Source organism: Scyliorhinus torazame, chromosome 10 (genome assembly GCF_047496885.1).
Source record: "Scyliorhinus torazame isolate Kashiwa2021f chromosome 10, sScyTor2.1, whole genome shotgun sequence".
In the NCBI taxonomy this organism is placed as follows: domain Eukaryota; kingdom Metazoa; phylum Chordata; class Chondrichthyes; order Carcharhiniformes; family Scyliorhinidae; genus Scyliorhinus; species Scyliorhinus torazame.
Window position 1 is genome coordinate 75,135,915 of NC_092716.1, and position 26,836 is coordinate 75,162,750.

General features: G+C 46.3%; 1 long non-coding RNA gene across 1 annotated transcript in view; it reads right to left on the reverse strand.

Moving 5' to 3' along the window:
- Positions 1-3,558: 3,558 nt before the first annotated feature.
- The window catches only part of LOC140430654 (uncharacterized), a 109,618-nt gene continuing 86,340 nt past the window's right edge, over positions 3,559-26,836 (reverse strand). The window contains exons 3-4 of the long non-coding RNA XR_011949488.1: positions 15,602-15,687; positions 3,559-4,100 (exon numbers count right to left, since the gene is read on the reverse strand). This is a non-coding gene — a long non-coding RNA (uncharacterized lncRNA). The remainder of the gene's footprint in view (positions 4,101-15,601; positions 15,688-26,836) is intronic.

Below are 26,836 nucleotides of genomic sequence, written 5' to 3' on the forward strand. Positions count from 1 at the left end.
CATGTAGATTAAAACAAATTTTGGGAAATGGAAATTAGCAGAGGAGGATTCATAAGAGAAATGGGTCTCCCTTCGACCCACAGTGGACACCAGTCTATACGCAGAACTTGCCCACATTGCTAGATTATGCCTGCAATATTAACACAAGGCTACCCGAGAAGATTTACAACTTCAACTGTTACATTGATAAGCATGAGCGTTGTTAGAATCTTCTAACAGGCCATGGAAAGATGGAGTTGAAAAGGGTCCTCCAGTACTGGTGTTCCAGCCTCTCCCTTATATTACCAAAGATGTCCCTGAATTCAAAATGAGAAAAACAATCTTTGTTGCAATAAATATTTTCATAAAATTCTATTACTTCAAAGGAGGGTTCGATCCTTATAATAGGTGTAAAATCTGACCGCTGTGTGGCTAGAAAAATTGTGTAACTTTTACCGTTAAAACAAAATGTGTGAGCAGAGCCAGAATACTCATTCAGATTTGTGGTTACATGTGCACATCTATGGCTGTGGTTCAGCAGGTGTAAACTAGTAATAGCTCTGGTCCATGCTTGGGTCTTTGCCAGTAACAGATGTGTTCAGTCAAATAAATAATTGAAAACCTTAAACAAAATCAGCAGCTTGGCTATTTCTACTGCATAATAAAGCAGCTCTCATAAAGGTAGTGGAAAAACACCCTGCTCATCATCACTGCCATTAACAATCATGAGGAAAGATGAAAACAACGCATGGTTTATACTGAAAATGAAGGCTTATAACTAGAAAGAGTCCCTGGAGTCCATTACCAATTTTAATAATACATCAAGGAGCCATACCCTGAGCAAACAGTTCTATGCGAAAGCCAAACACAGCAAACTACTTACAGTTACCGCATGGAGAGACAACTCCCAGTGCTATGAATTTAGCAAATTTATAAAGGTACATAACATGATAGCTATTAGCTAAATTAAAAGAGAGCCATTACTGTAGTGGAGAGTCGAACCACTTGTCAGTTTAGGACCACAAGCAGGAAAGTTGGAATCCTTTATTTTTTAGATGCAGAAGGGCTACGAGAGCAACAGTCAAATTATGTGCATGAATAATAAACTACATCTAATTAAAAAACTGTAGTTAAATATGCAAAAAAAAATGATAATGAGATTGTGCAATACCTCAGAGTATTGCACATTATAAATTATTGAAAAGTGCAAGTTGGCCTGACCCAGTCACTGCCAGAATAAAGGCAAATCTCTGCGGATGCTGCAGATCTGAAATAAATACAGAAAATGCTGGAAAAACTCAAGATGCCTGGCAGCATCCGTGGAGCGAGAAACAGAGTTAACATTTCGAGTCCGATTGTCTCTTTCTCGCTCCAAAGAGTCATAATGGACTCAAAACGTTAACTCTTTCCACAGTGACTGCCAGAAGCTACCTTGAACATTCTGCATTCAAATACTTGCTGCGTTACATTGTTTCACTAAGTTGTGGGCTCTCATCGATTTCTGGTACAGGAGGGCGAGTATCCCTTCCCCAATATTGTTTTTTTTTTTACCTTGCAGTCAGTCACGTCTCAACAAGACAAGAGCTCCGATGGTTCGCCTTTGGCCGTAGGGTCGACCAATGAGCAAAAGGCTCCAGAATTACACATGCTTCTGAGCATGCTTGTCTTTACCTGGTACCTTGCGACCTAAAGAAGGCAAGAGTATTAATTTAGATGTAGGAATACCCATTTTCTAGCGAGCCAGCTGGAAATTTAGCTCCAATGTTTTCTAACATGGCAGCCATTTTGTTGTGAGTATCAAGCTTTCACCTCTTGGCAAATTAATAATTACTTGGTGAATATTCTGTGATGGTGTTCAGCCAAAAAACCATGAGAAGGATAAATCTTATTTTCAAGAAATACTTCATTGTTGTAAAAGTGTCACCTTTCGGGATTTTTGTGAAAGTTGAAAAAACCTTATTTTCTTGTTGAAACGTTACATGGCAGATATTGTGCAGCACATTCCAGCAGTTATCAGTGAATACCCTTTATGATATCATTTCTGTTCCTGACTGCTTCACATGTAAACTTCAGTTGATAGAATCAAGGCTTCCTTTTGACAACACCTCCCAAACCCTTGACCTTTTTTCACACAGACACACCAAGGCAGCAGGCGAATAGGAACACGACCAGCTGAAATTTCCTCTCTAAGTCACAAAATATCTTAACTTGCAATTATATCGCTGTTCCTTCAGTGTTGCTGGATCAATATCCTGGAACTCACTCCATCAAACGTTCTAGGTGTTCCTACACCAAAAGACAGCTTGGTACCACTTTCTCAAGGACAAAAAGGGATGGGAAATGTCAGCGACACCCACATCCCATCAATATATTTTTTTAAAGTCCACATTATACATGTGTATGAACTTACCAATGTTCAATTTTGCAAATTCCAAACACATCAACCTGGTTTTTACTAATCCCCTGGAGTCAGGCTGAGGGTGGAAGCTTCGGAAAATGGCAGGTGCCTGGAGGGGAACCTGACATCTTCTCACTGCCATGGGATATTCCCAAGAGGGAATAGCAGCAACACAGTCACCTGCCAACCGGAGATGGACAGCCAATTATTAAACCAATTAATTGGTTAATTAATGGCCACTTCCTGTTGGTATTTTGCTGGTGGTAGGTAAACCTTGGTAATGTACCAATGCGTACCAATGTGGGGGAGGACGCGTCTTTATGCTCTGCTCCATGGTCCAAGGAAAGACTTCTCGGGGCTATGGCCATTGTTTGCGGTTCCAGTGCCACTGCTGGACCCTCTGATCATCAGGGCCTGACTGCCTGGTCCCTAGCTCAGTAAAACGCCTCAACATGGTGGTGCCCTCGTCTTCCTGAAACTGAAGCTGCCACACATCCAGCTCTCTGATTGGTCTGGCAGCTCTAGGAGATGGGACACCATTGTCAATTGGATGGGGGTCCCGGTGGTGGCCCCTTAATAAACCACCAATAGCGATATTCTGCCTTCCATCCTCTGATTCTGGACATACGGTTCCACAAATCCCCTAAACGAGGTTGGCGGCAGCCTATAATTTTATTTTTCCATTGACCTCTGTCTATACCTGGCTTTGTGAGAGGCAGACAAGTGGTTTTGCTTCTGACAAGGCAGCCAGGGAAAATCTGAAGATTAAATGAATGAAGGAATGGAAATCAGGTAGATTCTATATCTGTTGGATGATGTGACCTGCCAGGTTATTGCCTAGGCAATGGAGAAGATGAACTTTCCCCCCGACTTTATGTTGAGTATTTTAAGTTAGCGTCCCATGCTGCCCTAGTTCAAGGACAAGAAAATACCAATCAATTTATCAAACTGGCCTTACAACCAATTGATGTGCAACATGCCCTGTCATGGCACCTACCCAACATATTTGTCTGGATAGAAAAATTTGCAAAGTTTGTCCCTGCTCCCATGGATAATTGAATGTAACTCAAGTTTGTATCTAACATACATTGGCCATTCTTGACCAGGTATTTTCCTATACTTTTTCCTTACGGAAGAAAATGAACCAAAAGCGATTTTATGCTAAATAAAATATTTCCATGTACAGTTTAATAAAGTAAAATAACGAGCCTCCAAAATAAAGACAAATTAGTGGAAGAATACTTTTAAATCCATGATATGATGCCACCTACATTTTAATTGGTGACATATTTTATTTAGTAGTGCATTGTTTCCTGATTTTAAAAGCTTAATTAATTTTGTTTTTTATTTCACAACTGCACATTCCAGACATGAAAAAGATTCATTGAAAACGGAAGATGTAAATTAGGCTGTATATAATGCCCCATGCAGGAAATTAAGGCACTTCTATAATTAAATGATGAAATAGCAAATTCTTAAAACACCATCTGAAGCGAAGTTCAATCTATGCAGTATTTTCTGTTCACGTCAATAGGCATTTGAGTTGATCAATAATTTTTAAAGTAGGGCTGTACTGTGGACTAGACCGGCTCATACTTAGCCATTCAAAGCACCAGCAATTAAACTGTTAGCTGATACCAGAAGCTACTTTCTCTTGTGAGTGACTTCAGCTGACCATAGATCTCAAAGCAGCTCTGCGCATCTTCCAAAAACATTGGTTATCCTGCAAATCCAAAGGAAAAAAGTTCTTAGTCTGTGGTGGAGATCTTTAGTTTATGGTGTTATTTCTCAATGGAATGCTATTTTCAGAAACAGGACCAGAACTGCAGTTACTTACCATGGGGATTTCTTTACCTACGATTCGGCGGTTTTTCTATCGAAATGGCTAAACAATGTAGTCACTAAGTTAAATAAAAACAGAAAATGCTCGAAGTGCAAAACAGGTCAGCAGCTTAAACAAAAATATATTAATGTTTCAGATGGGGACCTTCATTTTATATTTTTAACACTGATTTCTTTTTTTTAAACATCTCATCATTGAATGAGGTGTCTCAGGTTGTGTCTGGAATGGCAGCAGCATCTCTTTCCTTTGGGTTATTGTAAGGATATTGCCACAGTCTATTCAGCTCATCCGGAGTTAAAGGAGGTTTGCCAGTGGAGGAGCAGAAAGCTAACTTGTATGAGTCAGTTCTCGGTACAGAGAGTGGCTCAGATCTCCTGTTCCCCCGGGGGCCTTATCCCGGAGAATGTTCTGGGCGACCCCACTAGGATGTTCCCATCCTGATGGGAATAGCCTGGGAAGTTTCAATTAGCCTGTGTCTGGAACCTTCCAAAATGCCGATTTAAAGTTGGAGCCTTTGGATGGTTACAACTCACTTAGCAGAATAGTTATCCAGGGTAGGTTAGAAAGATTAAAACCAGTTTGAACTCCTGGGTAACTATACCTCTGCACTTCAGCCGCTGGCTGTCTACCCCACTCCCCTTCCGACTACACATCGAACCCCCAACCCCCATTCTGACTCCACTGACTAACCACCTCAACCCCGACTACCCTCTGACTAAACAACCCCCCGACCTCACACACTCCAATTGAATCCTCCATACCCCCGACAAATCCATCCTACTGACTATCTGAGCCCCATCCTCGCCCCAACCGCCCCCTCCAACTACCCCCTCCAACCACCTGACCCCTGCCAACCACCTGACAGCCTCCACTCAACCAACCCTCTACCATACTCAAGAGGCTTGACACCATCCAAGAACAAAGCAGCCCACTTGATTGGAACCCCATCCACCACCTTCAACATTCGCTCCCTCTCCCACCGGCAGCAGTGTGTACCATGTGCAAGAGGCACTGCAGCAATTAACTTTTCAAACACACTACCTCTACCACTGAGAAAGAAAAAGGCAGCAGATTAATGGGAACCCCACCACCTGCAAGTTCCCCTCCAAGTCACTCATCATGCTGACTTGGAACTATATCGCCATTCCTTTTGGGGTCCGGCCTGCTATCCGCCGAAAGAGTTTGGAGGCAGCCACAGGGACTGCTGGGTTCTGAGATGGGCTATTCAAAAGACCTGCCTTGGTGTTTTTGGACTTTGAACCAGCTGTAAAAAAAACAAAAAGCAGCCCAGGAGACCTCACCCCCCACACTCTCCCCATGCCTTTTCCATGTCAACCTATGCCCCACTATCCACCTCCGTGACCCTTTATTATCCTTATGCTAATCTATGTCCCACTACCCATCCCCATGGTCCTTTATAGCCCCTATGCTAACCTAATGCCAACTCATGCAAAGCCATGCAGCCCGCCCCAACCCCCGCCCCCCACCCGCAGCCTTTGTCCAAGCACCCTCCATGTCAACTTACCCAGTATCCACCATGGGAAGGCCTCAGGACCCATGATGAGATTAAATAAAATAAAGCTCTGGGACGGGATTCTCCGCAAATAGCGCAATGTCCGCTACCCAGCGCCAAAAACGGCGCAAATCAGTCTGCCGTCGGGCCGCCCCAAAGGTGCGGAATTCTCCGCACCTTTAGGGGCCAAGCCCTACCTTGAGGGGCTAGGCCCGCGCCAGAGTGGTTTCCGCTCTGCCGGCTGGCGGGAAAGGCCTTTGGCGCCACGGCAGCTGGCGCCGAAAGGACTTCACCGGATGACGCATGTGCGGGAGCGTCAGCGGACGCTCACGATATCCCCACGCATGCGCAGGGGAGGGGGTCTCTTCCGCCTCTGCCATAGTGAATACCATGGCGAAGGCGGAAGAAAAAGAGTGCCCCCATGGCACAGGCCCGCCCGCGGATCGGTGGGCCCCGATTGCGGACCAGGCCACCCTTGGGGCACCCCCCCCCCCCCGGGGCCAGGTCGCTCCGCGCCCCCCCCCAGGACCCCGGAGCCTGCCCGCGCCGCCTTGCCCCGGCGGTGAAAAGGAGGTCTAATCCACGCCGGCTGGCGAGGGCTGACAGCGGCGGGACTTCGGCCCATCGCGGGCCGGAGAATCACCAGGGGTGGGCCCGCCGACCGGCGAGATTCCCGCCGACCGGCACGGCATGATTCCCGCCCCCGCCGAATCTCTGGTGGCGGAGAATTCGGGACATGGCGGGGCGCGATTCACGCCAGCCCCCGGCGATTCTCCGACCCGGTGGGGGGTCGCAGAATCGCGCCCCAGGTGTCTATTTCAGACACTACTTTCTTGTCTTCTGGCTAAAATCAAGCATGATATCAAGCCCAAGATGAGGTACAATATTTTTTCTTGTCAGTTTGGATCTTGTATGTTTCTCTTTTGGAGACCATGAATTGGATTCAATTTGAATTTGAATACGTTTTTAGAGCAAGCAATGAGATGGATTAAGGGCTTGCTCTGTCCACTTTGTGCATTGGCTTTGTAATTTTAAGAATAAGATAAAAATAAAACACTCATTCATAAAACCCGTTCACTATTTTTACATTCCTTCAACTAAATAAATCCTTAATAAAGCAAACATTTAATTTGATGCTTAATCCCAGATAAAAACAAGCATTTATACTCAGAGCCCCATATCAAGACTTTATAACTACTTGACTCTGTCAAACTGTGAACTGACAAACACCCCACAGTGATAATGAAATTAATCATGCAGCACAATTCTTCTAATAATAACCTGTAAGATTATGTTAACAGAGTGAAAAAGCAAGTACTTTTTTAAAACAGCAACAAGTTTTTTTTTCCACATTTAAAAGGCAGGAGATTTAAAGCCATGACAGTTTGACAGTTCCAAGCAGCTCGACAGTTCCTTTCAGATTGGCAGTTTCAATTAACTTATCCAATTTTATGCACATTGATGTCTACTTTTAACCATCCCAAAGAGAACGTGACCTCTCCCAAAAGGCACATTATCTCTCCCAAGAGGACCTATCCAAAAGGGTACCCTATCTGTCAAAAATTATACTTTGCCTCTCCAAAGAACTCTGGCAGCGTTAGGCCTTCTCCTGAAATGACTAAAGCTCACAAGTCATGTTTTGGACATTTCAGTTACAAACATTGGAGCTGTTTGAAGGCAGCTGCACTGTTACATAAAGCATAGATGTGAAAACTATAACCCACCTCCATTCACCCCTTGGCGAAAGAACTGAGGGGTGCCAGGTTTGGGCACAGGACTTCTGAGATTGGGGGCAGGATTCTCCATCGGCTGATGCCAGAATCAGGAAATACGATTGGGCGAAAATCGCTGGTCAGCGGAAAACCGAGGCCAGCGCCGACCCGATAGAATGCTATGTTCTGGTGCCTCGACAGCGCCGTGAATGTATTCTATGCCGCATGTACAGTATATGCCGTTGGCATATCATTACCGGGCCCCACCCAGTATTCTCCGAGGCTCTCGCGATGCTCCGACTCCTTCCAGGAGGAATTACCGACAGCGAGGTTCACCTGTGGTTTTTAAAATCGGGAAACAGGTGCATTGGCTGCTGAGCGAGAGAGCAGAGGTAGGACATGTTCCCGAGATGAGACCATGGCTGCTGGTCCTGCCACTGGTATGGCTGGCTGGGAGGACTAGCGGGAGGTGACTGGGGGTGGCCGTGTAATCGGGGGACCGCTGGGACCAGGGTATCCAGGCATGGATCGCCATTGCTGCGGCCTGCTGCGCAACCTTACTGCGCTCCCCACTAACCACCCACCGTGGCCCGTGGTTTCTTAGAACGAAACTGCCCCCAACCCCCATAGCTGGGTGCCACCCGCCGACGGGGAATCACGCGGCCCACCAAAAGGCAAGCCCATGGTAGCCCCTACAGGAGGGTGCTGGACTGGGGCTGCAGAGACTACCGTTGGCATGGGTAGTGCCAGCCACTACTACCTCTGCTGGCAAGGACGCGTGCAAGGGCCAGGGGCCTCTATGGTGCCAGGCACCGATGGGGCCACAAGTTCAGTGCGAATGGCAGAGTGCCGGGGGGAACGGCCGGGTCAAAATCCTGTAACCCCATTCCTAATTGCACTGTGGGTAGTCATACAACACATGAACTGCAGCCATCAGGATGTGGGAGGAGAGGGAAGGGGAAGGGGGACCTACAAGGGCAGTGGCTGCAGTGCAGGCAGGGGCCACTGTGTAGCCCGTTGGGCAGCACGGTAGCATTGTGGATAGCACAATTGCTTCACAGCACCAGGGTCCCAGGTTCGATTCCTGCTTGGGTCACTGTCTGTGCGCAGTCTGCACATCCTCCCCGTGTGTGCGTGGGTTTCCTCCGGGTGCTCCGGTTTCCTCCCACAGTCCAAAGATGCGCAGGTTAGGTGGATTGGCCATGATAAATTGCCCTTAGTGTCCAAAATTGCCCTTAGTGTTGGGTGGGGTTACTGAGTTATGGGGATAGGGTGGAGGTGTTGACCTTGAGTAGGATGCTCTTTCCAAGAGCCAGTGCAGTCTCGATGGGCCGAATGGCCTCCTTCTGCACTGTAAATTCTATGATATGATAATCTGGTTGGCCATGGCGGTACACACCATGCTAACATACCTTCCTTTCACCCCCTGCAGACAATGGATTACAGAATTCAACGAGGAATGGTTGCCACCTTTTCACAGTAAATTCATTGAAGCCTTTTTGTGACAATAAGCGATTATTATTATTATCTGCCTTGCCGTGCAGTCTGGGGGATGCACTGAGGCTGTACGAGCAAGAACTGCTCAGGGAGAACCCTGCAGCAGTGGAGCCTGCCCCAGAGGAACAGGAGCCAGCCAAATGACCGAGGAGGAGGCGCCGCATTAGGAATCGTGTGTACTGGCAGCGCCTGTCATTCGAGGGCCTGCCGGACCGGGCATGTCGTCGATGACTCTGGCTGAGCAGGGGGACAGTGCGGCATATCTACCAGATGATAGCGTACCTGGAACTGTGGGGGAATGAGGGAGGACACCTGCTCCCAGTGGCCACTACGGTGATGATCACCCTGAACGTTTTTGCCACAGGGTCCTTCCAAGTGCCAAATGGGACCTGTCAGGGATCTCACAGACCTCCATGCACAGGTGCAAACACGCCATCATGGAGACTCTATATGCTCGCTCGGCACAATTTATCAGCTTCAATGTGGACCGAACCCAACAGGATGCCTGGACAGCGAGGTTCACTGCCATCACTGGGATGTCCAAGGTTCTGGGGTGATCAATGGGATCCATGTTCCATTATGAGCACGGGCACATGAGGGGCCGGTGTTCACAAACAGAATGTGGTACCACGCCATGAACGTGCAGCTGGTGTGTGACCATGTGATGCACATCATGCACGTCTGTATCCTGCAGCATGCACAAAGCCTTCATCACAACACACTCCACGGTTCCTGACATCTTTGAGGTGCACCCCGGATGAGGGGTTGGCTCCAGGGTTACGGGGTTATCCGCCACGGGCATGGCTGATGATGCCTATCCGGAGATCGCAGCCTGACATGGAGACCCGCTACAATGACACTCATGTCGCAACCAGGGCCATGATCGACCGGTGCATCAGTGTCCTGAAGGTGCGGTTTAGGTGCCTGGACCATTCTGGAGGATACGGGGGAGGGTCAGGATGGGAAGGGCTTGGGGCCCGGGCTGGCACAGGAAGCTGCGCAATGTGTGCACCAGGGCCACCTTGCATGCGACGCTCTAACCGCCTCCAGGCACGCCGCCTAGGCGGCCTGGCCGACGGCTGCACAAACATCCCGCCTCCACCCCCACAATCCTCCTTACCAACAGCCGGCCACCCCCTCCTTTGGCCATCCTCCCTGCACCAAACCCCGCATCTGCAACCCCCTCCGTGATTCCTACCTATCTCGCTATGGGGTGCGAGCCTTGGATTGACAGTAACAGCGGGATGATGACCATCCGCTCTGTGATGAGCTCTGGTGCTCCACATCGTTTAATAATGTCTGACGCCTGCCCATGGTAGCACTTTCCACCCTTCACCTGGGTTATCCCTGCATATGAGCTGGCCATTCCATCACACAGTCCCATCGAACCCTTGGGGCGGCGGAGGTGGGTGCGGGTGTGGGGGACGAGGAATGGATGTGGGTCCGGGAACTGGGATGGTGAGCGGTGGATTTCCTGGAGCCTCTGGCCTGTGCCCAACTCCAATGACCACACGTCACGCTAACCCCCCCCCCCCCCGCCCCCCCCCCCCCCCCCCCCCCCCCACATCCCCTCTGCAGCCAGCCCAGCCCATCCCTCACATCCTTCTGACAGAGCACAGAGGCAGGTTGAAACAGTTGTGAACAGGTGTTCATTCTGAACAGGTGAACAAGTTTCGACAGGTTTGTGCCCTACGCCCTAATGCTATCCTGGGTGCTGCACCCGTTCCAACTTAACTGGTGTCTAACGCTCTGGCCTTACGGGCCCTAATACTATGTCTAGGTGCATCGCCAGGTGGTACACAAGGGGTGGAGGCAGCCTGCTGTGATTCCTGCCCTGCGACCCGAGTCTCCTTTGGCGCGGTAGTGACGGGGTGGTATGGGGTTGTGCCATGCGTGCTATAGGGACCTCACAACTCAGCGGGGCTCACTTGGTTCCCTGATGCCAACCTCCACCTCAGTGACTGCCCTCTCCCCAGGCAGACTGGCCAGGCCCAGTGCCTGCCGCTCTGCGACGGTGAGTGGCCGCAGGTCCGGTGGGGCCCACCAGTCTTCTCGCTCTCCCCGGTTGTGTGCCGCCTTCTTCCGGGGGGGGAGGGGGGGGGAAACGACAAAAATGCACATTCTTATGCAGTCAATCATGGACAGCATGGGGTTGGGCAGCTGGTGGCCTTTGTGAACAGGGCACCCAGCCATGGCGGGCAGTATGGGTGCTGGCAGGTGATGCAAGGTTGGGGTGCGAGCAGACTGCCGGCATGTGGGGTTCGCTCACCCTCTGGGTGGGGGATTATGGGTGTGAGGATCGGGGGTTGGTAGCAGGGGCACGATGTCGGCTGCTCACCCTGGCCGTCCTGAGGAGGTCATGCAGCTTTTCCTGGCACTGCAGGCCGGTCCTGGAAGCGAGGCCCATCGCACTACTGTCTCTGCCACCTGGGCCCAGGCCCGGCGTACATTGATGGGTGACAGCCTCCTTCCCACCCCGTGCCGGTGTTAGCCCACTAACGGATCCTGAACTGCTCCAGGTCTGGCGACTCTTCCGTTGTCATAGAACACCGCCGATTCAGTACCAATGTCAGCACTTCAGACGCTTTCAGATGACATCACCAAGCGACAGCTGGTAGATGTGAAATAGGAGGTGACCAAAGATATATCTTTGGGGGACACCAGGGGTGACAGTGCAAGAGTGGAAGGAGAAGGCATTGTTAGCGATACATTAGCAATTTACAATTAGATAGGAAAGAATGGAATAGGATAAGAGCAGTCCCACCCAGCTGAATGATGGAGGAGATGGTGGATTGGAATGGTGTGGTCATAAAACATAGAACATACAGTGCAGAAGGAGACCATTCGGCCCATCGAGTCTGCACCGTCCCACTTAAGCCCTCGTTTCCACCCTATCCCCCTAACCCAACAACCACCCCTAATCTTTTTTTTTGGACACTAAGGGCAATTTAGCATGGCCAATCCTGCTAACCTGCACGTCTTTGGACTGTGGGAGGAAACCGGAGCACCCGGAGGAAACCCACGCAGACACAGGGGCAACATGCAGACTCCACACAGACAGTGACCCAGCAGGGAATCGAACCTGGAGCCCTGGTTCTGTGAAGCCACAATGCTAGCAACTGTGCTGCCGTGCAACCACTATGCTACTGGTATGTCAGGAAGGACAAAGAAAGATAGTTTGTCTTTTTTCACAGTCACATAGCATGTCATTTGTGACTTCTACCACTTCATTCACCTGAGGGAGGAGCAGTGTTCCGAAAGCTAGTGATTTGAAACAAACCTGTTGGACTTCTTACTGTGCCCACCCCAGTCCAGCACCGGCATTCCCACATCATCTGAAAGGACAGTCAGTTTTCAGATATAGCTCTGCCTCACCATCATCACTCTTGACTCCACCACTGTTGCTAAATTATCAGATTGATTAATATTTATTGTCACATGTACCGAAGTACAGTGAAAAGTATTTTTCTGCAGACAAGGGAACGCACACAATACGTACATAGTAGACAAAAGAATAAAAGAATAATCGACAGAATACATTGACAAATGGTACATCCACAAATAGTATTTGGTTACAATGTGGAACAAGGGCCAAACAGCAATACATGAGCAAGAGCAGTGTAGGGCGTCGTGAATAGTGTTCTTACAGGAAACAGATCAATCCGAGGGGTCTAGTGGCTGTGGGGAAGAAGCTCTTCCACGCCTGGATGCGTGATAATAACCAATCCATCACACGATCCGTTGACTCCATCTATGCCTCCCACTGCCTGTGGAAAGCAGGCAGCATAATCAAAGACCCCTCCCACCCGGCTTACTCACTCTTCCAACTTCTTCCATCAGGAAGGAGATACAAAAGTCTGAGAACACGCACAAACAGTCTCATAAAAAAGCTTCTTCCCCACTGTTACCAGACTCCTAAATGACCCTCTTATGGACTGACCTCATTAACACTACACCCCTGTATGCTTCACCCGATGCCAGTGTTATGTAGTTACATTGTGTCCGCGTGTCGCCCTATTATGTGTTTTCTTTCATTTCGTTTTCTTTTCATGTACTTAATGATCTGTTGGCTGTGGGGAAGAAGCTCTTCTGTATCTTCTGCCTGATGGAAGGGTCTGGAACAGGGCAAAGCCTGGGTGTGAGGGGTCTATGACAATTGGTTATCCAACATCCAGGAGTGATGAGCAAAAGATTGACCCAATTAAATATTGGGAAGATCAAAGCTATTGTTTTCAATCCTTGCTCCAAACTCCGATCCCAAGCTAATGACCCCATACCGCTTCCTGGCAGCAGCCTGAGACAAAACCACTATCTGCAACTTTGGTGTCATATTTGACCCCGAGGTGAACTTCTGACCACATGTGCAACATCACTAAGATTCCCTTTTTCCACCTCCCTACCAGTGCCCAATTTTGTTCCCCCTTGTCTCATCATTCATGCCTTGGTTATCTTTTCCGATGCAATCTTGGCTGGCCTTCCACATTCTACCCTCCACAAACTTGAGGACATCCAAAACTCTGCCGCCCGTGACTTAACTTGCAGAAGGTCCCATTCAATTTTCACACCTGTGCTCACTGATGTTTATTAGCTCCTGGTCAAGCAATATCCTGATTTTGAAATGTTCATCTTTGTTATCAATGTGTGCCATGGCCTCGTCCATTTCGATCTTTGTAATCTCTTCAACCCCTCAAGGCGCCAAGATATCTAGGCTGATATAATCTGGCTTCTTGAGCGTCACTGATTTTCATCACTCCATTATTGACGGCTGTGCCTTCAGTTGTGTCATGTTTCAGTATATTATGAACTTCCAAATAATACTTCAAAATTTTGAAGAAAACATGCTGCATGCCATGTGACATTTGGCAGTATCAGGTCCTTAACTGTCCTGAGGTTCAAGCAAATGTTTAATTACATATGGACATTCCGAAACAGCTTATATAGCCAAGCTAATAAACAACCAAACCTTGAAAGTGGGAGAAGACTTTGCCCAACCTATTTTGCCTTCAGGTTCACCTGAGAACCAGTCTGGAAAGTCAACTATAAGCCGAGCAGCTTACGTGGAAACCTCTGCTTACAAGACCTCCACTTCAATTAAAAACATCAACTCATCTAAAAAACTACATGGAAGAGAGACTGGGACAAAAACCCATCGTAATCATATTGTGTTTTTTCTTAATCTGTATCTAATTTTTGCATGAGTACTATTGTGGTCAATGAGTGAGTGAGTCAATGTTTTTGTTTTAAATCTCAAGCATGATAATAACCTTTATTTTTATAAACGAGCAGAACAGCTTGCTCTGAAGGTAAGAAAATACACACATCTCACATACAAAAACACTTTGATCACAGACAGTAAATCAACACATAAAATTCTGTCCATGACAGTTGCCTGGGACTTAAACTACTGAATTCCCTTGCTCCACCTCTCTCTTCTTTTAAGATGCTCCTTAAACCTACCATTTTGAGAAAAACTTTGGTTATCTGACCAAATTCTCCTTAAGGGTTTGCTGTCATATTTTGTTTTATATTGCTACTGTGAAGTGCCCTGGGACATTTAACTACAATAACAATACTATGCAAATTGTTACTGTTGTTGTTTAATCTGAGTCATTCACGCACTTGAAATATACTCGATCACGTGAAACAACCAAGATTGGCAATTAGATTTTGAAGTGATAAATGTGAACTACTTTTTGTACTGGATCTAAGAAGGTAGAAAAGCCAGATCACTCTGTTAATCAACAGCACAGTGTCACATGTTCCAGTTCTATACCTCCTCTGCTGTCAGGGTTTTGTACAAGTTAATAAATGGCAACATGCAGGACAAGAACTCAGCGACCATGGGCAACCCTTTTAAATGCCCTAAATTTCTGTCAGTTGACTTTGTTGTGCATTATGATGTTCCAATCCAAACCAAGTTACATCTCATTGTCATGAGAGTGTCCCTTTAAGAAAGGTTTTTGTTTTATCACATGGCTTCAGTGATGTCATTTTGTGGGTGGAGCTGGGCTATAGCTGTGTGAGGTTTTTACTTTCACTTTCAGATTTGACTGCTGTGGACTACAGACAGAGAAAATAAGTGTTTTCGCCTGTCTCTCTCTATTTTCATTTCAAAGAGTTGTTCCAAATAAAAACTCATTGATTGTAGCTACCTGCTTTGGTAACTTAAAATATATAGTTTGCTTTCCGGAAGCATTTAAACCAGCTGGTGAGACGGGGTCAGAATCGTAGGAAAACCTACGTAGGACTTTTGGTTTATGGGATTTTGTTTTTGAATTGGAACAGTTGAGGGGGAATTCATTAAGTGTTATACAAAGATTACTGTAACTGTGGGGTGCCTTTATATTTGTAATTGATAAAAATTCTTGCTGTGTGTTTATATAACTGGTTAACTAAATCCTTAGAATAAAGCTTATTTTGATTAAAGTGTCTAGGAAGACTATTAAATCACACCTGAAGGGTGATTATGCTCATCCTAGCAAAATTCAACATAAAGGTTGCAGGTCAGGTGGACTTGAGTTTCTAAGCCCTGGCCCATAACATCATGTTATATCAGGCTATAATATCAGCTATTTGCATAGCTTAAACTACATTCAGTATAATTAAGTTAGAACTAAATCTCAATTGTGAAATAATTTCTTTGATTACATTACTCGCACCTTGTTAATATTGCTTATCCCTTTGATCAGAATATTCACGTGCAATTCTTGAGGGCCCCGAGGTTGCCAATCATAACATAGTTTTCCTGCAAAAAGATAAAGTATGTAATTAAAATTCTTGTGTAAATTTTGCTATGCTCCAAAACGATAGTTTTATCTTAATTGATGCAGGACTTACACAGAACTGCAAGCAAATGGTGCAATAATTTACCCGTAATTATTAGCAGGATGACATCTGACACTGAAATGTAGATGATAAATTATCACAGATTGTTCTAACAAAAGGAATCACAACATTTTGAGAAACACAAGGAATGTTTATTTTGAGAGAAACATGAAACGTATGATGAAATGAATGACTAGACATGAAATGAAAGATCCAACATGAAAGAGGAGGCTATATAGAAGGTTTTCATTAAAATCAATCCGAAAGAGGCAGCACGGTGGCGCAGTGGTTAGCACTGCTGCCTCATGGCGCCAGCGACCCGGGATCGATCCTGGCCCCGGATCACTGTGCATGTGAATTTAAAGGGAAATCCCGTTGACAACGGCAGGAACAGAAACAGACACGGAGGCTTGCCCGGTAAATCCCACCCAAAATGAAATAAATTAGTTCACAACTGAGATTTAGTTCCAACGTAATTATACTGCATGTAGTTTAAGTTCTGAAAATAGCTGATATTATAGCATGATATAACATGAGATGTAACTTAGTTTTCACATTCTCCCCATGTCTGCATGGGTCTCATTCCCAAAACCCAAAAAGATGTGCAGGGTAGGTGGATTGGCCACGCTAAATTGCGCCTTGTTGGAAAAAAAGAATTGGGTATTCTAAATCTAAGAAAAATAAATCAATCCGAAAAGTAGAACACTGGAAAATATTATCCAAAGCGACACAACAGTAAAATACATGATATAGTTTCACTTGCATGATACCTGGGATGGCAGAATATAGTTATGACTGATTTGAACAACCCAAAAATTGTCTTCACTGTATTATGGATCAAATCCAAATCGTCAAAATCATGAAAGGGCTTTGATCTCATAACATATGAAGAATTATTTCCAATGGTTAGTGAATTGATTTAAAAATTCATACGTTAAAGATTTGTTGTAAAAACATAAGGCTGCATCCGCCTGGTGACCGGAGAATCCCGCCCGAGGTCAATGGACTTCTCTATTGTCCGCGGCTTGCCTATGGCGTTCTTCCGTTGGGCGGGGCGGAAGAATCCAGCCCATAATTTGAGAGTTTGGTCTATATTTTTGCAAACAAAAGGTTTTTTTTTAAATTTAGAGTAGCCAATTCAGTTTTTCCAATGAAGGGGCAATTTAGCATGGCCAATCCACCTAACCTGCACATCTTTGGGTTGTGGGGGCGAAACCCACGCAAACACGGGGAGAATGCGCAAACTCCACACGGACAGTGACCCAGAGCCGGGATTGAACCTGGGACCTCGGCGCCGTGAGGCAGCAGTGCTACTCACTGCGCCACCGTGCTGCCCCTCAAACAAAAGGTTACTGCAATATTGAATGCATTGTCACGGGTGGCTATTGAAGGTGTGTAAGAGAGAATTACATAAACCCTTGAAGATTAAATATCATAGTGCATGAGGAAAGAGTAGTGAACTGAATTTAAAGATACAAAAGCAAGGTATGGAAGGTGCTGGCAATCTAAAGTAAAGACAGAAAATACTGGGAATGCTTAGCAGGTCAGATAGCATCTGTGGAGAGAGATACAGAATTAACAGATACAGTGTAATGTGGCTTTCAGGATCAGTTTGCACGGCAGTGGGGGCTGCAGCATCAGGATGGGATGCATTGGAGTGAACTCTAGTGGTGTAACATCGCTTCTGCATTCTCACAGCAACGGGAAACTGCAATGGCCGAGCTGATGCTAAGACGAGCGGGGACGCCAACTGTGCTAATTGACAAGGAAATTTAGTCAAATTTACATTGGTGCACATTACATGAGTGGAGCATGCATGGGGATCGTGGGCCATCAGAATCCTGACCAATAAAATCTGCTGGCACTGAGGGGTGACCTCACGTTCACCTGTGAAAGTCAGCCAGATTGTAGCTGCCTTCGTTTGTCATTCATATTGGTGGAAGAAAGGGGAGAGGAGATTAGAGTATGGTGGTCAGCTTCAAGGAAGGGGACAGTAGTCTATTGTTGCGCCCATAAGAGTTGAAGGAAAGAAGCCCACTTCTGGGCTCACAGGAGCAGTAGGGTCAGACTGTGGTCATGGCCTATACGCAAGACACGCTGAGGGCATGATTCAATGCAGGTTTCCCCCAATGCCTGTGGACTTGGTGATAACCATTACACTGAATTTTTACACATGCAGCTGTTTCCAGGGATCCACTGAGGACATATGGAAGGTCTCTCTGGCAGCATCTCACCCCTATATTAAGGAGATCACCAATGCCGTGTTTAAGAGGGTGGGTGATTATGTGTCCTACCGGACCCAACCCTGACAGCTAGGCAGAGAGGCCCAGTGGCTTTGGGGCATTACTAGATTCCCCAAGTGTAGAATATCATCAATTGCACATGTGGTTCTCAAGGACCTCCATCAAGAGAGGGATTCCACTTAGTTAGCATTCGATCGTTGAAAGTGCATCTTGCTCCATTCCCTGGAAGCATTCATGATGTGTATGACTTTGACCATCCCAGGCACTGTAACTGGTCCAGTTCCCCAGGCGCCTTCAAATAGGAATCGTCAGGGACAAAGGCTACCTAACCTAGACATGGTTGCTAAAGAGCCTTCTAAAGATCAGGTTCCCTTGCTTGGTCCAATCTGGTGGAGCACTGCAGTATGCCCCAACAAAGGTCTCTCATATCATTGTGATTTACTGTTCTCTGTACAACCTTGCACTGCAGCGGGCGGAGGCTTGCATCAAGAGAATATTGATGAACCTCACTCCACATCTGATGAAGAAGATGGAGGAGGGGCAGAGCAGGAAGGGCAGGATGATAAGCCCCTTGCACGGGAGGCAAGGACCATTAAGATGGAGGCTTGTGACAAACCATAGGGGTATTTCACACCTGCTTCCTGCAACCACAATGCCTTTCAATGCCTGTCTAATAAAGACTCATCCCTCCTTCAGCCGGCCATTCAGATCGCACACGATCGCCAAATGCCCTAGCTCTACACGCACACTGACATATCTGTGGAGCTAGCCAAGCTTGGCCTACCTGGCTTGGCCTGCCTGTACACCAGGAACCTGCTAAGGTTCTGGACAGGTACAGGTAACATCTGACAAAGCAGCAAAGCTCCATAACAGAGCCACATCTATAACTTTGACATATATCACTGGAATTATCTATCAATTTTTAGCATGTGCCGAGTCCAAACACGTACAGTTCTTGTCCACACACGGAGTGCTGTGGGGGGAGTCCCAGATGCAGAGGGCATCGCTCCTCCTTCCAAGGTACACTTGCACCCCCTTGCTAACCAGAAATGAAGAATCAACTGGGGAAGACTCCAGTAGCCTTGTTTTCCACTTGTCTTGCCACTGCTCATTGACAAGGTGATGGTATGCTGGTCTGTGCACATCTCCAGCATCCACTGACTGGTCTGCTGCATCTTGCTCTCCATGCGAGTCACCAATCTCTCATTGGAGTGCTGAGACATGGTAGCACTTCTGACCTGTTTGGACTCCTGCATTGTGCGCTCAGGGCTGTGAGAAGCCTCTTGCATCTCTGCCAAATCTTTCCTTGCCTCTCGCTGCAACTCCAAAGGGTTCCATGTGGCTGACACCAGAGGCCCATTATCAATCTTGGACTCATCAAGGGCCTGGCCTCCAACATTCCTCCAACTGTCTGTGGCCTTGGCTGTCACAGCCTCTGTCAGCAGCTCTGTCATGTGTATCGTGCTGTCATCAGCCCCGAGACCAATCATAAACTTATAACTATTGGCGTGAGAGTATCTGCAATGGTGGAGGATGCAGGTGAATCAAGTAATGAATTAAGTAATGGTGGACCCTTTGACAAATCTTCCACCTGGTCCTCGGAGAGGTGGACTGCAGGCCCATGGTTTCAGCAGCTGAACATCCTTCTGCAGTATGGAAACCAGCATGAGATAAAGAGGTCGGGTTACACTTCTCCTGCTACCATCTATGTGGTAGGGTAACACACCAGACCCCAACTTTTGTTAGAATACGAGACGAGAACCCCAAACAATTTTTCAATTGGTAAACCTGAGAGGAAATGATACTTCACCCCAGGAGTGATGACTCTGACCAAAGGTATCTTTTATGTTAAAAACAAACTTAAATTTAAACACAGAATTTACCACATTAATATCAAAGAATAGCTTTACAATTATCAGTTAAACAGTTCTTAAATAATAGGAAACCTGAAAGTACTATCTACAGCTGCCACTAATTCCAATTAAGCAACCCAATATAGTTCAAATTTCACTTATAAATAAAGTTAACAAAACAGGTTTACTTGCTTAGCTGTGCAGACCTTTGGAGAGAGTTCCTTTCAAGAGTAGGTCCAGTACACCTCTGCTCAACCTCACTGAATTTGACAAAAATGCTGTTCATCTTAAAATCTGATAACAGACTGCAAACTACAGGCAGACCTGGCTCCTCCCATTAATTTCATTTGTATCCCACTAAGTTCCATGACCTGCTTAACTAGGACTAAACATCACTCCTGCATAAATTATCTACACTCCAGGGAATCTCTAGCAATCAAAACACTATTCCATCAGACCTTAATCTGCAACCAAGAAAGTGGTTGGAATAAATGATTACCTCACTCTTTTACAACACTTTAATTATAATTTTACTAGACACGTTGCCTGCATGCATTTTAAACCAGGGTTTTTAATAATATGAAATATAATATATATCAATTTTTACAATAACACATGGCTGCTGTGAATCTCCATATGTCTAGTAGTGGAGCATGAGGTCAATGCATCCTCATTCTGTTGGATCCCCCACTTGCCGTCCGCTATTGCTTAGCCAATGTGCACTCCAGACAATTTGAGCCCTCCTCCTCAATAGGTGTCAGTGCTTTAATGTCAGGACTCCACCACTGGTCTGAGCTCTCTCCTTGGTGTTGTGTGCCCATTTCCCCTGCAACTAGAAGGATGAACACTTAGTCACCACCGAAGGATCATCTGAACAAATATGTTGGTGGCTTTCCTCTGGTCTGTGATGGGGTCACTTAAATGTTTCCTCCATACGTCCATTCTCAAGGTACGTGGCGGGGGTGAGCAAAGGTAGACAAATGCCTGTTGTCCAGATGCAGCTGTGCATCATCAGGCAGCCATTGCTGACACTCCCCAATGCCAGTGCCTGGTTTGTCACTCTCTCCCCATACAGCAATCCATTCTGCATTCTTGATTTCAAGCTCGACCGAGGGGAACAGTAAGTAGGACTGATGGAGCATAGGAAGTCATTAAGCTATTTGTTGCACAGCGCCCAGGACCAGGGGGTAGGGTGAGCCATGGTTAGTAACCTCTGCTGCTATCTGTCCAGACTGCCATTATCAGACCAGAGGACTCTTCTTGCCATCTCGTGGGAAAAGTAGCACCGGCCTTGTCCTTGCAGCCTGGAGTAAAACATGTAGAGAGGCATTATTAAGTGGTGGGGTCACAGGATGTCTTCCCTCCAGCATATATATTGGAGCCTGCGATCTGTCTCCTTGACTGAACAATTGAGCAGCAATGCTTGCTTCAATTCATCCCTCAGGTTCCTCCACACAGTGATGCTCATCCCTCAGGTTCATCCACATAGTGATCATCATCACTCCGGTTCCTCCACACAGTGATCATCATCGCTCAGGTTCCTCACACGGTCATGGTCATCCCTCAGGTTCCTCCACACAGCGATCATCATCCCTCAGGTTCCTCACACGGTTATGGTCATCCCTCAGGTTCCTCCACACAGTGATCATCATCCCTCAGGTTCCTCCACACAGCGATCATCATCGCTCAGGTTCCTCACACGGTCATGGTCATCCCTCAGGTTCCTCCACACAGTGATCATCACCCCTCAGGTTCCTCCACACAGTGATCATCATCCCTCAGGTTCCTCCACACAGTGATCATCATCCCTCAGGTTCCTCCACACAGTGATCATCATCGCTCAGGTTCCTCCACACAGTGATCATCATCTCTCAGGTTCCTCCACACAGTGATCATCATCCCTCAGGTTCCTCCACACAGTGATCATCATCCCTCAGGTTCCTCCACACAGTGATCATCATCCCTCAGGTTCCTCCACTCAGTGATCATCATCCCTCAGGTTCCTCCACACAGTGATCATCATCCCTCACGTTCCTCCGCACAGTGATCATCATCCCTCAGGTTCCTCCACACAGTGATCATCATCCCTCAGGTTCCTCCACACAGTGATCATCATCCCTCAGGTTCCTCCACACAGTGATCATCATCGCTCCAGTTCCTCCGCACAGCGATCATCATCGCTCAGGTTCCTCCACACAATGATCATCATCCCTCAGGTTCCTCCACACAGTGATCATCATCCCTCAGGTTCCTCCACACAATGATCATCATCCCTCAGGTTCCTCCACTCAGTGAGCATCATCCCTCAGGTTCCTCCACACAGTGATCATCATCGCTCCGTTTCCTCCACACATTGATCATCATCCCTCAGGTTCCTCCACACAGGGATCATCATCTCTCAGGTTCCTCCACACAGTGATCATCATCCCTCAGGTTCCTCCACACAGTGATCATCATCCCTCAGGTTCCTCCACACAATGATCATCATCCCTCAGGTTCCTCCACTCAGTGAGCATCATCCCTCAGGTTCCTCCACACAGTGATCATCATCGCTCCGGTTCCTCCACACAGTGATCATCATCCCTCAGGTTCCTCCACACAGCGATCATCATCTCTCAGTTTCCTCCACACAGTGATCATCATCGCTCAGGTTCCTCCACACAGTGATCATCATCCCTCAGGTTCCTCCACACAGTGATCATCATCGCTCAGGTTCCTCCACACATTGATCATCATCGCTCAGGTTCCTCCACACAGTGATCATCATCCCTCAGGTTCCTCCACACAGTGATCATCATCCCTCAGGTTCCTCCACACAGTGATCATCATCCCTCAGGTTCCTCCACACAGTGATCATCATCCCTCAGGTTCCTCCACACAGTGATCATCATCCCTCAGGTTCCTCCACACAGTGATCATCATCCCTCAGGTTCCTCCACACAGTGATCATCATCCCTCAGGTTCCTCCACACAGTGATCATCATCGCTCAGGTTCCTCCACACAGTGATCATCATCCCTCAGGTTCCTCCACACAGTGATCATCATCGCTCAGGTTCCTCCACACAGTGATCATCATCCCTCAGGTTCCTCCACACAGTGATCATCATCCCTCAGGTTCCTCCACACAGTGATCATCATCGCTCAGGTTCCTCCACACAGTGATCATCATCGCTCAGGTTCCTCCACACAGTGATCATCATCGCTCAGGTTCCTCCACACAGTGATCATCATCGCTCAGGTTCCTCCACACAGTGATCATCATCACTCAGGTTCCTCCACACAATGATCATCATCCCTCAGGTTCCTCCACACAGTGATCATCATCCCTCAGGTTCCTCCACACAGTGATCATCATCGCTCAGGTTCCTCCACACAGTGATCATCATCGCTCAGGTTCCTCCACACAGTGATCATCATCGCTCAGGTTCCTCCACACAGTGATCATCATCCCTCAGGTTCCTCCACTCAGTGATCATCATCCCTCAGGTTCCTCCACACAGTGATCATCATCGCTCAGGTTTCTCCACACAGCGATCATCATCACTCAGGTTCCTCCACACAGTGATCATCATCGCTCAGGTTCCTCCACACAGTGATCGTCATCCCTCAGGTTCCTCCACACAGTGATCATCATCACTCAGGTTCCTCCACACAGTGATCATCATCGCTCCGGTTCCTCCACACAGTGATCATCATCCCTCAGGTTCCTCCACACAGTGATCATCATCCCTCAGGTTCCTCCACACAGTGATCATCATCCCTCAGGTTCCTCCACACAGTGATCATCATCCCTCAGGTTCCTCCACACAGTGATCATCATCCCTCAGGTTCCTCCACACAGTGATCATCATCCCTCAGGTTCCTCCACACAGTGATCATCATCCCTCAGGTTCCTCCACACAGTGATCATCATCGCTCAGGTTCCTCCACACAGCGATCATCATCACTCAGGTTCCTCCACACAGTGATCATCATCGCTCAGGTTCCTCCACACGGCGATTGCCATCCCTCAGGTTCCTCCACACAATATTTGCCAGAACAGGGCAAGTTAGAAGTGCTTTTAAGAAAATGAAAGGCGGGAGGATGGAAAATGAACTAAATGAAGGTCTGTGATAGGGAGGAAAACGGTAAAGACAAAATGTTTAGTATTGCAAGACTAAAGGGAGAAGTAATGAGACAAAAATGTGTCTAGGGAAAGAGTGAAAGGCAGAATGATGAACAGCTGACATCCAAAAGCAAAACAAGAGAAAAACTGAAATCTGCGAAGACAAAGGAAACAAACTGGAGGCAGAGATTACAGTTTGAAATTGTTGAACTTAAAGTTGAGTCCAGGAGGCTGCAAAGTGCCTAATGGAAAGATGTGTACCTGTCTCTCAAGCCTATGTTGCGCTTCATTGGGAATACTGCAGGAGGCCGAGAACAGAGAGGTCGGTGTGACAGAAAAGTGGAGAATTAAATGACAGGGACCAGAAGCTTGGAGTCACTCCTGCGGACTGCATGGAGGCATTTTACAAAGCGGTCACTCAGTCTGAATTTTGTCTCCCCTATGTAGAGGAGACGATATCATACACAGCGAATACAGTATGCTAATTTAAAAGAAGTACATGCACGTTGCTGTTTTACGTGAATGGAGTGTTTAAGGCCTTGGGTGGTGAGGAGAGAGGCGGTAAAATGAAGTAAAAGGTTTTGTATCTTCTGTACTTGCATGAAAAGTGTCATGAGAAAGGAGGGATTAATGGGGGAGATGGAAGAGTGGACCAGGGTGTCACAGAGGGAACAGTCTCTTTGGAATACTGAAAGGGGAAGTGGCAGAAATGGCAGAGGATGATCTGTTGAATATGGAGGATGGTGGGATGAAAGGTGAAGAAGACGGATACTATCATGGTTTTGGGACGGAGGGACAGGGTGGAAGCAAAAAGACAGAAAATTAGATGGACATGGTCGAGGACCCTGTCAACCCCCATGGGGAGGAATTTCTTGATTGAAGAAAAAGGAAGAAATATCAGAAGCGCTGATGTGGAAGGTAGTACCATGAGAATAGATGCGTTGAGATGGAGAAACTGGGAGAAGGAATGGAGTCCTTGCAGAAAGCAGGGTGAGAAGAAATGTAGTCGAGGTTGATGTGGGTGTCCATGGCTTATACTGAATATTCATTGATAGCCCATCCCCAGGAGTGGAAACTGATGTGGAAAAAGAGAAGGAACAAGTTGGAGATCAACCAGAAAAATGAATGGGAATTGGATGGAAAGTTGATTCAGTTTTCCAGGGTTGAAAGATAGGTCTCTTGTCGAACTATCACCATGAGGGTCATGGTGGATCAAATAGTCTCCTTCTGTACCAAAATACCTCTAATTCATTGAATATGACTGCACCTGCATGTTAAGCATAGCATCTCTATTGCAAATTACTGCTAGGTGTTTGAACATGGACTCCTGAGTGGCTTATGTGCAGTTTTTACAATGCACCCATGTATTTACTTCCATCCCAAACATCAGTAGCCTGGAACCAGCCAATGAATCTTCACATTGACTGGATTTGAACACATGTTGATCACTTGTCCTGTGTGTTTGATCCAGAAGCCACTGGTCCTGTGGAAATAAGAAAAACCTTGGTGCTGAGAAAATAAAGCCAGTAGGTCTACAGCAAAACGTAGAATGGTTGAACTATAAATACTGTTTACTGTTTGAGTGCTGTCTCTCTGTGTGACCAGTCTTGATCACAAAAATGGGAATTGTATAATAGCCTAATATGTGTCTGTTAGATTCCTAATTTATTTGGAGGAGTGAGTCTTTATTTTTTTAAATCAACACTACAATGCTCTTTCAAAAGAAAACAAAGAAAAATATTATTTTTGTGGTGGCTTCAGGTCATTCAACACAATAATCTTTAAAAGAATATGTGTATAATATCGGAATAGGACCGAGATTATTTACTTCTCTAGTTTACACATACAACCATTTATTTTTGACAAAATGTTGTTATATTAAAACTGTTTTACTTTTGTTCCAACTGTAGAAAAAAACAGTACATCATAGATTTAAATTACACATGTTACAATGAAACATGGTATATACTTCAGTTCTGTATTTCCATGCAGTGTCCTTTACGTTTATGTAACGATGTATTATTTCAATATAATGTTCACTATGCCTGCTTAAAGGGTTAGCTTGAGAATTGGCCGATGCATAGAGAAGCATATTTATTTTACAATGAGCAAGTCATAATATAGTTCCTGTACTAAGTACACCAAGGCAAATGCTTTTGTTTTATGGAAATAAAGTCTCCATCTGTAATGAGCTCTTTTCCCCACAGAATTTGATAGGACTGTAATTTCACTATAGGAATAAATCATTTGAAGCTACAAGCAGAAGAAAAGTTTGAATTTTTCATTGTTTTCAAAATTTTAATTAACTGAAGGATACACTAGAATAATAACTGAGCTGCTAAATATTGCTTTATAACATGTTCTTTACACGAATATGATGAAACTATGCTTTATTAATAAATTGAAAGATTTAGGAAAAATGTCATCCTCTGCATTTTTCAACATCTGACCCCCTTCTACACAGTTCTGAATACTGTGAAAGAGAAATATAGCTCTCTGAATAATGAAAATGTATTTATTGCCGGCATAGGAATTAAGATTTATAACATACAGCAGTCCCACCGTTTAACAAAATGGAATATAGGAGTTCTCAAGTAAGCTTCCATAAAACTTGGGAGACAAGGCCTAAAATGCAGTATATTGTAAGTGTAAAATGCTTACAGGATTTTTAACATGATATGACTCTTTACCATTTTGTTAGCACCCAAGCACATTGGTCAATAAGGTGTAGGTGCATCAGTGAGTAGCCAAAAGGTGATGGCTGCTCTGAGGGTTCACCCTTCCCTGACTCCTCCCCATATCCCCCCTCCCTCCCCCCATCATGAAAGCTGTCAAATCTGGAGAGCCATTAACAAATCTTGATAAAT